The sequence below is a fragment of the Rhinichthys klamathensis genome, unplaced genomic scaffold (assembly GCF_029890125.1).
Source record: "Rhinichthys klamathensis goyatoka isolate OS25496 unplaced genomic scaffold, OSU_Roscu_1.1 h1tg000219l_1, whole genome shotgun sequence".
In the NCBI taxonomy this organism is placed as follows: domain Eukaryota; kingdom Metazoa; phylum Chordata; class Actinopteri; order Cypriniformes; family Leuciscidae; genus Rhinichthys; species Rhinichthys klamathensis.
The window spans coordinates 295,001-307,129 of record NW_026606743.1 but is presented as its reverse complement, the minus strand read 5'-3'; the positions used below and the strand labels follow the sequence as shown (position 1 = coordinate 307,129).

The 12,129-nt window shown below is 37.6% G+C and overlaps 1 long non-coding RNA gene across 1 annotated transcript; it reads left to right on the top strand.

Annotated features, from left to right (window-relative positions):
• Positions 1-3,374: 3,374 nt before the first annotated feature.
• LOC130097406 (uncharacterized) lies at positions 3,375-3,636 on the top strand. Its single transcript, XR_008808302.1, has 2 exons — positions 3,375-3,454; positions 3,598-3,636. It is a non-coding gene; the product is annotated as an uncharacterized LOC130097406 (long non-coding RNA).
• Positions 3,637-12,129: the final 8,493 nt, after the last annotated feature.

Below are 12,129 nucleotides of genomic sequence, written 5' to 3'. Positions count from 1 at the left end.
AAAATGTTTGCAAAACCCACAGATAGACGTAAAGGGTTAACGATAGTAATTTTATGAAAAATAAAAACAATATGGGAGTTATGCGATTTTTGCCAGACAACGACCATATTTTAATTTTTTGCAAAATTTATAAAGTAATTGTCTTAGAGTTTTAGCATTCCAGTGAAATAATAATAGCAATAATGAATAAGAATATTATTTCTCGCCCTCGGGACGTGTGAGCATAGGAACGCCTAAATCCGGCCCTGCTTATTAAAGTGTCAACAACTGTTGTGCAACAACCTACACTTTTCTATATGCTATTCTGTTTATTCTGTTATTGTAAGCAACAATGAAGCTTGCATTATTGTTTAACTATGTAAAATATTCATGTTAAAAGTTTTTAGAAATTTTAGACAGCCAATTTCCATTGAGGTGCTTAAGGAAGGTCATGAGTTTCTGCTGTTTATGCGACTTCAATTCTTAAACATCCTATTTGGATTCTTGGCCACGCTTTATTTCGATGGTCCACTTTGGATAGTCTAATGATAACTTTGCCTCTACATGTCAACCAGCAGTCAGTAGAGTATTAGTTGCTTAATATCTGCAGACACTTTATTCTGATTCTCCCAACAGATATTCTACTGACTATAAGAAACAGCACGTTATTCAGAAACTTATTCTACTAACCCGATCCTAACAGGCAACTGGTATTCTAATGAGAGTTAGCTGACAGGTAGTTGCAAAGTGACTTATAGACAGTAGAATGTCTACATTTACATGTATGCATTGGCAGACGCTTTTATCCAAAGAGACTTACATTGCATTTCAAGCTACACATTTACATTCTTATCAGTTCTTGCTTTCCCTGGGAATCGAACCCATGACCTTGGCGTTGCAAGCGCCGACGCTCTACTGTTTGAGCGACAGGAAAGCTGTCTAAAGTGGACCATCGATATAAAGTGTGACCGGATTGATTTAAATTGACTGTTTTTCTGATGGCCTTCAGAACTTGTGAAAGACCGACGAGCTGAGGAACAGTGTGGGTTTGGGTCTGGAAGTGTGTTCTGTTACTCACGTTGTTTCGAGAGAGTTTGAACTGAAGCACTGGAGTCTGTTCCTTGTCAGTTTCAGTGCAGATGTTGAGGACTGATGGCTGAGATGTACTGCCCTCTGCTGGTCAAACACATGAAGCTCTACAGCATTGCATGGCAAAGCGACCTGTGTTAGTAATCGAAGTAAATATTAGTAATGACATATGTAGCGCGGGTTAATAGGTGTTCTATGTCTATATGATTATGCTTGTTCAGTATTACTAGTGTGAGCTCATGCGGTGGTAAACTGATCCACTGATGTAAGAGAAATATATTGTTTGAAAACGTGGATGTTTTCCTCATTTTGCACAATTTATTCCATCAATCAAATTGAATTCAAAAATGATAATCATTACTCCTTCCCTTCAGTGTGGAAACTGGCAGTCGCGATGACAAGAGCGGTGGTTAAAGTCAACCGTAATGACAAGCGTAGTTCAGTGGGAACACAGCTCTCCTGTGCAGGGTAATGTACAGTACTCACACTGCAGTGCATTACACTAGGACTAATGTTTAAAAGCATGATATCTGCTGTAGTTTTTCTCTGTGTGTGCAACACAAATAGCTCTTTTGGTCACACTTTAGCTCAGGGTCCAATTCTCATTCATATCTAACTCTTACGGCTTATTAATAGTTAGTACGGTAGTTGTTAAGTTTAGGTATTGGGTGATTAAGGATGTAGAATATGGTCATGCAGAATAAGGCATTAATATGTGCTTTATAAGTACTAATACACAGCCAATATGCATGCTAATGAGTTACTAGTCAATAGTGAGAACCGGACCCTAAACTAAAGTGTTTCCGAACGTTTGCGCTGCATAGATTGCAGTGATATTGCATTGTGTACTGTAACACAGTGCATGGTTAGGATGTAATATTGCATTTAGTGTCAGTAATTCATTACCGTGAGTTACAGCATTTGTGGATAATTGTTCGTCGATGTTCCTTGTTCCTCTGAACAGAAGCGCTGATATTCCTTTCACTTCTGTGTTTTTGTACAGGCCTATGGGAGTGTTTCACTTCACAACATTAATTAAACTATAAGCGTTCAAAAACAACACATGAAACTGTTTTTTTCAGGATTCCTTAAACATAAGTCATATGATTTGATATATACAATATTGCTTTAAAGCAGCTTTACAGAATAAAATCTTCAATCGAATCCATCAAATAAAAATGTATCAAAAACAATAATTTATGAAAAGATATAATGCATTATCATAAAGGCTTAAAGTAAAGTGTTACTGAATGTACTTCTGTGTTTGTGTCGAGGTGTATGGAGTGTTTACATGTACATTTAATCGTTTAGCAGACGCACGTAACGCAGGAGTGCTTAAGACCGCCAGAAGACATGTTCCTGTGTTCCTGTGTTTAAAGCACACAGCCCAGGCTTTTCCTCAGTCACTTCTGGAGGCTCAGCAGACACTCATCACAGTATGATATTAAGGACAATTTCTGTCATAGATGCATCTGGAGAGTGTCGTTTCATTTGCAGGCGTTCATTAGTTAAAGTGTAATGTTTTAGTTAAAGTGTAATGTTTGAGTGTAATGTTTCTCTTTGACCAGTAGATGTCAGTAGAGAACACCACGCAGGGTTTCGTAACCTTGAGTCCTGTGTTAACATGTGTCTCCTCTAAACACTCTCATGAGATTCTGCTGCTGGTTTCTTCAAAACGTTAATCTCTCTGCGAACATTTCTCAAATTAATACAGTATAACTGGATCATGAGAACATATTTACTCCAGGTAGGTTAAAGCACATTGATCATAACACTCCAGACACATGCATGAACTGCTCAGCTGAGAAACACACACTTCTGCTCTGTGTGTTTTGGAAAGAGGCATTTTCACTCATTGTTCAGATGGTGTGTGTTAATCTCCCAATGAAAGCAGAAATGTCTGTTCTCAGGGAATATTGTCCACTAGTAACACTCGTAGACTCACTGACGTGTGTATACTTCGAGCTAAGCGTCTAAAAGCCATGTATCAGAAGTGGAAAGGTCATCTCTCTCACAGTGGATCAATAATGTTCTTTTGTTTGTCGATGGAAAAGGTTACATATATTTTGAAAGGTGAACTGTCTTTATTTTTTGAGAATATATGGAAACACTTTATATCCTTTATTTCAAACTCTGGTTTTAGTAATACAATAAATTAGGTAGAAAGATTTAAAAAACTACTAAACCATTACACATTTAATCATTTACTGTTTTTCCTAAATTGCCCCTTTTAAATGATGATTTGCTTCTCTTGAATGCATGAATATTTCCAACTCTAATGTGTAGCTTTCTGAAGAGACCTGAGTCTCTTTATTTTATATTGGCAACATTGAAGACACCTGATGTTAACAAGCAGAATAACTGAAGGAGAAAACCGTAATTGTAAGTCGCCGTTATGGTGATCAGTGTTTGTTTTAGTTGGGCTCTTGACCCATAAGCACCCATCACCTTTTCTCTTTGTTCATCTGGCGGTTATAACTCAGGTACAGCAGCCAAACAAAACTTAAAGTTAATGATATAAGGGTCAAGAGCCCAACTAAAACAAACACTGATCACCATAACGGTGACTTAAAATTACGATTTTCTCCTTCAGTTATTCTGCTTGTTAACATCAGGTGTCTTCAATGATGGCAATATAAAATAAAGAGTTCTTAATTCATCTTTGACGTCTGTCTGTTATTCAGATATTTTTGTTGAATTTTTTTTGTGTAAATTTTACTCATTTTAAATGGTTTACTTTTAAGGAATTAATTGTATTAATTATTACTCAATTCTAATTTGTTAAATTTAATTAATAACATTGCTTGTAATCTGTTGCCACAATTTTTTTATTATATAAAGCGTATTCATTTTTACAGTGTACTGTATATTGTTGTAATATAATTCTTAATAAACAAAGTGCTTGAGGTTTCCAGCAGAATACACAGATATCTTACTTGAGCGCTTGTATTTACTGAAGTTCAGATGTTCTGAGGATTAGCCTTGCCGAAATTTTCATATTTTCAACGTTCAACATTTCATTTATAAAAATAAATGTCCCAAACGCCACATCTGCCACGTGTCCTACATGACACAAAAGTGTCTTTGGCACATTAGTAATGCACAGCATAAATGTAATTGCACTTGAATGATTGTAGAAAGCTGTGGATCAAAGCTATTATGAACTGGCAGCAATAAAAGACAAACGCTGTGCCATCGCAAACATTTCTCATCAGAAAACTATGAAAACTTAGGGATGTGCAATTGTGACAAAAATCTTAATTGTCAATCATTTGCTTGATGCAGAAATTTTTCGTTTTGAAATGACATGCATATTTTTTGTGTGGGTAAACATGCCATGATTCTTCTATAGACACGTCTGTTTCAGTTAATATGTTCAACACTTTCATCTCTCACACATCTCTAAACCGTACAGGAGTAAAGAGCGTTTCACAGCACACACTGATACAATCGTTAAATACTTCATACTAACAATTACATCTTTTGATACAATGCACTTATTATTACCAGTTAAACACAACTAATATAATGTTTGCATACTGTAAATTTATGCTATATGCACTGAACTTAAAAATTGCACATATGGCTATATTTTGGTTTATAAATACCTAGAATTAAATGAAATAAAACTGAAACCCTCAAACCAATGTTTCTAAAGGTTTCATGGCAGTAGAATAGTGTAGAACAGTGTATGAACAGTGTAGAACAGTGTAAGAACAATGTAGAATAGTGTAAGAACAGTGTAGAACAGTGTAAGAGCAGTGTAGAACAGTGTAAGAACAGTGTAAGAACAGTGTAAGAACAGTGTAGAACAGTGTAGAACAGTGTAGAACAGTGTAAGAACAGTGTAGAACAGTGTAAGAACAGTGTAGAACAGTGTAGAACAGTGTAGAACAATGTAAGAGCAGTGTAAGAACAGTGTGGAACAGTGTAGAGCAGTGTAAGAACAGTGTAGAACAGTGTAAGAACAATGTAGAACAGTGTAAGAACAGTGTATAACAGTGTAAGAACAATGTAGAACAGTGTAAGAACAGTGTAGAACAGTGTAAGAACAGTGTAGAACAGTGTAAGAACAGTGTAGAACAGTGTAGAACAGTGTAAGAACAGTGTAGAACAGTGTAGAACAGTGTAGAACAGTGTAGAACAGTGTAAGAACAGTGTAGAACAGTGTAGAACAGTGTAGAACAGTGTAGAACAGTGTAGAACAGTGTAAGAACAGTGTAGAACAGTGTAAGAACAGTGTAGAACAGTGTAAGAACAGTGTAGAACAGTGTAAGAACAGTGTAAGAACAGTCTAGAACAGTGTAGAACAGTGTAGAACAGTGTAAGAACAGTGTAAGGACAGTGTAGAACAGTGTAAGAACAGTGTAAGAACAGTGTAAGAACAGTGTAGAACAGTGCAAGAACAGTGTAGCACAGTGTAGAACAGTATAAGAACAGTGTAGAACAGTGTAGAACAGTAAGAACAGTGTAGAACAGTGTAGAACAGTATAAGAACAGTGTAGAACAGTGTAGAACAGTGTAAGAACAGTGTAGAACAGTATAAGAACAGTGTAGAACAGTGTAGAACAGTAAGAACAGTGTAGAACAGTGTAAGAACAGTGTATAACAGTGTAGAACAGTGTAAGAACAGTGTAGAACAGTGTAAGAACAGTGTAAGAACAGTGTAGAACAGTGTAGAGCAGTGTAAGAACAGTGTAGAACAGTGTAAGAAAAATGTAGAACAGTGTAGAACAGTGTAAGAACAGTGTAGAACAGTGTAAGAACAGTGTAGTACAGTGTAGAACAGTGTAAGAACAGTGTAAGAACAGCGTAGAACAGTGTAGAACAGTGTAAAACAGTGTAAGAACAGTGTAGAACAGTGTAAGAACAGTGTAAAACAGTGTAAGAACAGTGTAGAACAGTGTAAAACAGTGTAAGAACAGTGTAGAACAGTGTAAGAACAGTGTAGAACAGTGTAGAACAGTGTAAGAACAGTGTAGAACAGTGTAAGAACAGTGTAAGAACAGTGTAAAACAGTGTAGAACAGTGTAGAACAGTGTAAGAACAGTGTAGAACAGTGTAGAACAGTAAGAACAGTGTAGAACAGTGTAGAACAGTGTAAGAACAATGTAAAACAGTGTAGAACAGTGTACGAACAGTGTAGAACAGTGTAGAACAGTGTAAGAACAGTGTAGAACAGTGTAAGAACAGTGTAGAACAGTGTAAGAACAGTGTAGAACAGTGTAGAACAGTGTAGATCAGTAAGAACAGTGTAGAACAGTGTACGAACAATGTAGAACAGTGTAGAACAGTGTAAGAATAGTGTAGAACAGTCTAGAACAGTGTAGAACAGTGTAAGAACAGTGTAGAACAGTGTAGAACAGTCTAGAACAGTGTAGAACAGTGTAAGAACAGTGTAGAACAGCTTAAGAACAGTGTAGAACAGTGTAAGAACAGTGTAGAACAGTGTAGAACAGTCTAGAACAGTGTAGAACAGTGTAGAACAGTCAGTGTAAGAACAGTGTAGAACAGTGTAGAACAGTGTAAGAACAGTGTAAGAACAGTGTAGAACAGTGTAGAACAGTGTAAGAACAGTGTAGAACAGTGTAGAACAGTGTAAGAACAGTGTAGAACAGTGTAGACAGAGCCGATCCTGGCATCCCTGGGGCCCTAAGCAAAAATCTGTTAAGGGGCCCTCCTACCTGACCCATGTAAACCATTTGCCATTGCCACACAGTCACACCTGACACCCCAGTTCTCCCACTACAATCCTCCCTCGTTTAGTTAGTACTAATGAAAATATAATTCCTGATATCAGAAATAGACATATTTTATATTAATATCAATAATTCACATTTTAAATAGTACAAATTTAATTATTGATATCAAAAATGCATCCTGTGAATTAATAAAAGCTAAAATGGCTTGCCATTGCATGTCACTGTGTTTTAAATGATAAAAGCAATAATTGATACTTAATGGTTATTATTTACTGATTGATGTGCATCCATATTGACCAGTATGTCCAGCCAATCAACATTTTAAATGCAATAGTCAATATCAATAGATTGCTTTCCATCTTGCTTTATTGCAGGGTTGTAACTATTCTGATTTGGAGACTTGATAATCATTGTCTTGTTTTAAAGTGAGCGCCTAATGAGGAGTGCCATAACGCCCATATTGTACTGGTAACTGGTCCCCATAGATTTTTTTTTTTTCTGGAAAGTGCGCGTTTCATTTCGTGCACGCGCATTTGAACTCATGTTAACGCGCGACGCGGTTATCTTTTCCGAGCTGCAGTTTATAAACAAAAACCGTTGCCCTTTGTATTATCAAACGTAATATCATGAAAGTGCGTATCTATAGCCTACCACGAATTTAATTTATCGTGCTATTTATACGCCAAAAATGTTTTTTGCGTGCATATGCTACGCACTGTAAATCTCTTGGGTAGGATTAGAGGTGTGGAGTGCGTGCATATTACACGCCAAAAAGAGCGTATCATATGCACGCAAAAACTATTTTTGGCGTATAAATGGCACGAGAAATTAAATTCGTGGTATAAATACGCGCTTTCATGAGATCGGGCTGGAGACAGACAGATAGAGAGAGATGCACATCAACTTAACTTTACTGTTCTGTTCTGTGCTGACATCAAACTTGGAGAGGAGAGAACACAAGTTTACCTGATCGCTGTTCCCGCAATTCACTCACATGGTGTTTTTCTCTCAGTTTCTCTTTTCGTGACCAGAAGGATAGTTCCGCTTAATTATCTCATCGATGTTGTAAACTTTGATTGACGCGCTTTGACGCGAGGCGGAGGCGGGGCCTTGAGTAATTTGCGGGGCCCTACGCAGCTTGCGTAGTGTGCGTATAGGGAGGATCGGCTCTGAGTGTAGAACAGTGTAGAACAGTGTAAGAACAGTGTAGAACAGTGTAGAACAGTGTAAGAACAGTGTAGAACAGTGTAGAACAGTGTAAGAACAGTGTAGAACAGTGTAGAACAGTATAGAACAGTGTAAGAACAGTGTAGAACAGTGTAAGAACAGTGTAGAACAGTGTAGAACAGTGTAAGAACAGTGTAGAACAGTGTAGAACAGTGTAAGGACAGTGTAGAACAGTGTAGAACAGTGTAGAACAGTGTAAGAACAGTGTAGAACAGTGTAGAACAGTGTAGAACAGTGTAGAAACAGTGTAGAACGGTGTAGAACAGTGTAAGAACGGTGTAGAACGGTGTAGAACAGTGTAGAACAGTGTAAGAACAGTATAGAACAGTATAAGAACAGTGTAGAACAGTGTAAGAACAGTGTAAAACAGTGTAGAACAGTGTAGAACAGTGTAAGAACAGTGTAGAACAGTGTAAGAACAGTGTAGAACAGTGTAAGAACAGTGTAAGAACAGCGTAGAACAGTGTAAGAACAGTGTAAGAACAGTGTAGAACAGTGTAAAACAGTGTAAGAACAGTGTAGAACAGTGTAAGAACAGTGTAAGAACAGCGTAGAACAGTGTAGAACAGTGTAAGAACAGTGTAAGAACAGTGTAAGAACAGTGTAGAACAGTGTAAGAACAGTGTAAGAACAGTGTAGAACACTGTAAGAACAGTGTAAGAACAGTGTAGAACAGTGTAAGAACAGTGTAAGAACAGTGTAGAACAGTGTAGAACGGTGTAGAACGGTGTAGAACAGTGTAAGAACAGTGTAAGAACAGCGTAGAACAGAGTAAGAACAGTGTAAGAACAGTGTAAAACAGTGTAGAACAGTGTAAGAACAGTGTAGAACAGTGTAGAACAGTGTAGAACAGTAAGAACAGTGTAGAACAGTGTAAGAACAATGTAAAACAGTGTAGAACAGTGTAAGAACAGTGTAGAACAGTGTAGAACAGTGTAAGAACAGTGTAGAACAGTGTAGAACGGTAAGAACAGTGTAGAACAGTGTAAGAACAATGTAGAACAGTGTAGAACAGTGTAAGAACAGTGTAGAACAATCTAGAACAGTGTAGAACAGTGTAAGAACAGTGTAGAACAGTGTAGAACAGTGTAAGAACAGTGTAGAACAGTGTAGAACAGTGTAAGAACAGTGTAGAACAGTGTAGAACAGTGTAAGAACAGTGTAGAACAGTGTAGAACGGTAAGAACAGTGTAGAACAGTGTAGAACAGTGTAAGAACAATGTAGAACAGTGTAGAACAGTGTAGAACAATCTAGAACAGTGTAGAACAGTGTAAAAACAGTGTAGAACAGTGTAGAACAGTGTAAGAACAGTGTAGAACAGTGTAGAACAGTGTAAGAACAATGTAGAACAGTGTAGAACAGTGTAAGAACAGTGTAGAACAATCTAGAACAGTGTAGAACAGTGTAGAACAGTGTAGAACAGTCTAGAACAGTCAGTGTAAGAACAGTGTAGAACAGTGTAGAACAGTGTAAGAACAGTGTAGAACAGTGTAAGAACAGTGTAAGAACAGTGTAGAACAGTGTAGAACAGTGTAAGAACAGTGTAGAACAGTGTAGAACAGTGTAAGAACAGTATACGAACAGTGTAGAACAGTGTAAGAACAGTGTAGAACAGTGTAGAACAGTGTAGAACAGTGTAGAACAGTGTAAGAACAGTGTAGAACAGTGTAGAATAGTGTAAGAATAGTGTAAGAACGGTGTAGAACGGTGTAGAACAGTGTAGAACAGTGTAAGAACAGTGTAGAACAGTGTAAGAACAGTGTAGAACAGTGTAGAACAGTGTAAGAACAGTGTAGAACAGTGTAGAACAGTGTAGAACAGTGTAGAACAGTCTAGAACAGTCAGTGTAAGAACAGTGTAAGAACAGTGTAGAACAGTGTAGAACAGTGTAAGAACAGTGTAGAACAGTGTAAGAACAGTGTAAGAACAGTGTAGAACAGCGTAAGAACAGTGTAGAACAGTGTAAGAACAGTCTAGAACAGTGTAGAACAGTGTAGAACTGTGTAAGAACAGTGTAGAACAGTGTAAGAACAGTGTAAGAACAGTGTAGAACAGTGTAAGAACAGTGTAAGAACAGTGTAGAACAGTGTAAGAACAGTGTAAGAACAGTGTAGAAAAGTGTAAGAACAGTCTAGAACAGTGTAGAACAGTGTAGAACAGCGTACGAACAGTGTAGAACAGTGTAAGAACAGTGTAAGAACAGTGTAGAACAGTGTAGAACAGTGAAAAAACAGTCTAGAACAGTGTAGAACAGTGTAGAACAGCGTACGAACAGTGTAGAACAGTGTAAGAACAGTGTAAGAACAGTGTAGAAAAGTCTAGAACAGTCAGTGTAGAACAGTGTAGAACAGTGTAAGAACAGTGTAGAACAGTGTAAGAACAGTGTAAGAACAGTGTAGAACAGTGTAAGAACAGTGTAGAACAGTGTAGAAAAGTCTAGAACAGTCAGTGTAGAACAGTGTAGAACAGTGTAAGAACAGTGTAGAACAGTGTAAGAACAGTGTAAGAACAGTGTAGAACAGTGTAAGAACAGTCTAGAACAGTGTAGAACAGTGTAGAACAGCGTACGAACAGTGTAGAACAGTGTAAGAACAGTGTAAGAACAGTGTAGAACAGTGTAAGAACAGTGTAAGAACAGTGTAGAACAGTGTAAGAACAGTGTAAGAACAGTGTAGAAAAGTGTAAGAACAGTCTAGAACAGTGTAGAACAGTGTAGAACAGCGTACGAACAGTGTAGAACAGTGTAAGAACAGTGTAGAACAGTGTAGAAAAGTCTAGAACAGTCAGTGTAGAACAGTGTAGAACAGTGTAAGAACAGTGTAGAACAGTGTAAGAACAGTGTAAGAACAGTGTAGAACAGTGTAGAACAGTGTAAGAACAGTGTAGAACAGTGTAGAACAGTGTAAGAACAGTGTAGAACAGTGTAAGAACAGTGTAGAACAGTGTAAGTACAGTGTAGAACAGTGTAAGAACAGTGTAGAACAGTGTAAGAACAGTGTAGAACAGTGTAAGAACAGTGTAGAACAGTGTAGAGCAGTGTAAGAACAGTGTAGAACAGTGTAGAACAGTGTAAGAACAGTGTAGAACAGTGTAAGAACAGTGTAAGAACAGTGTAGAACAGTGTAAGAACAGTCTAGAACAGTGTAGAACAGTGTAGAACAGCGTACGAACAGTGTAGAACAGTGTAAGAACAGTGTAGAACAGTGTAGAACAGTGTAGAACAGTCTAGAACAGTCAGTGTAAGAACAGTGTAGAACAGTGTAGAACAGTGTAGAACAGTGTAAGAACAGTGTAGAACAGTGTAAGAACAGTGTAAGAACATTGTAGAACAGTGTAGAACAGTGTAAGAACAGTGTAGAACAGTGTAGAACAGTGTAAGAACAGTATAGAACAGTATAAGAACAGTGTAGAACAGTGTAAGAACAGTGTAAGAACAGTGTAGAACAGTGTAGAACAGTGTAAGAACAGTGTAAGAACAGTGTAGAACAGTGTAAGAACAGTGTAGAACAGTGTAGAACAGTGTAAGAACGGTGTAGAACGGTGTAGAACAGTGTAGAACAGTGTAAGAACAGTGTAGAACAGTGTAGAACAGTGTAGAACAGTGTAAGAACAGTATAGAACAGTATAAGAACAGTGTAGAACAGTGTAAGAACAGTGTAGAACAGTGTAGAACAGTGTAAGAACAGTGTAGAACAGTGTAAGAACAGTGTAAGAACAGTGTAGAACAGTGTAAGAACAGTGTAGAACGGTGTAAGAACAGTGTAAGAACAGTGTAGAACAGTGTAGAACAGTGTAGAACAGTGTAAGAACAGTGTAAGAACAGTGTAGAACAGTGTAGAACAGTGTAAGAACAGTGTAGAACAGTGTAGAACAGTGTAAGAACAGTGTAGAACAGTGTAAGAACGGTGTAGAACAGTGTAGAACAGTGTAGAACAGTGTAAGAACAGTGTAAGAACGGTGTAGAACGGTGTAGAACAGTGTAGAACAGTGTAGAACGGTGTAGAACAGTGTAGAACAGTGTAAGAACAGTGTAAGAACGGTGTAGAACAGTGTAGAACAGTGTAGAACAGTGTAAGAACAGTGTAAGAACGGTGTAGAACGGTGTAGAACAGTGTAGAACAGTGTAGAACG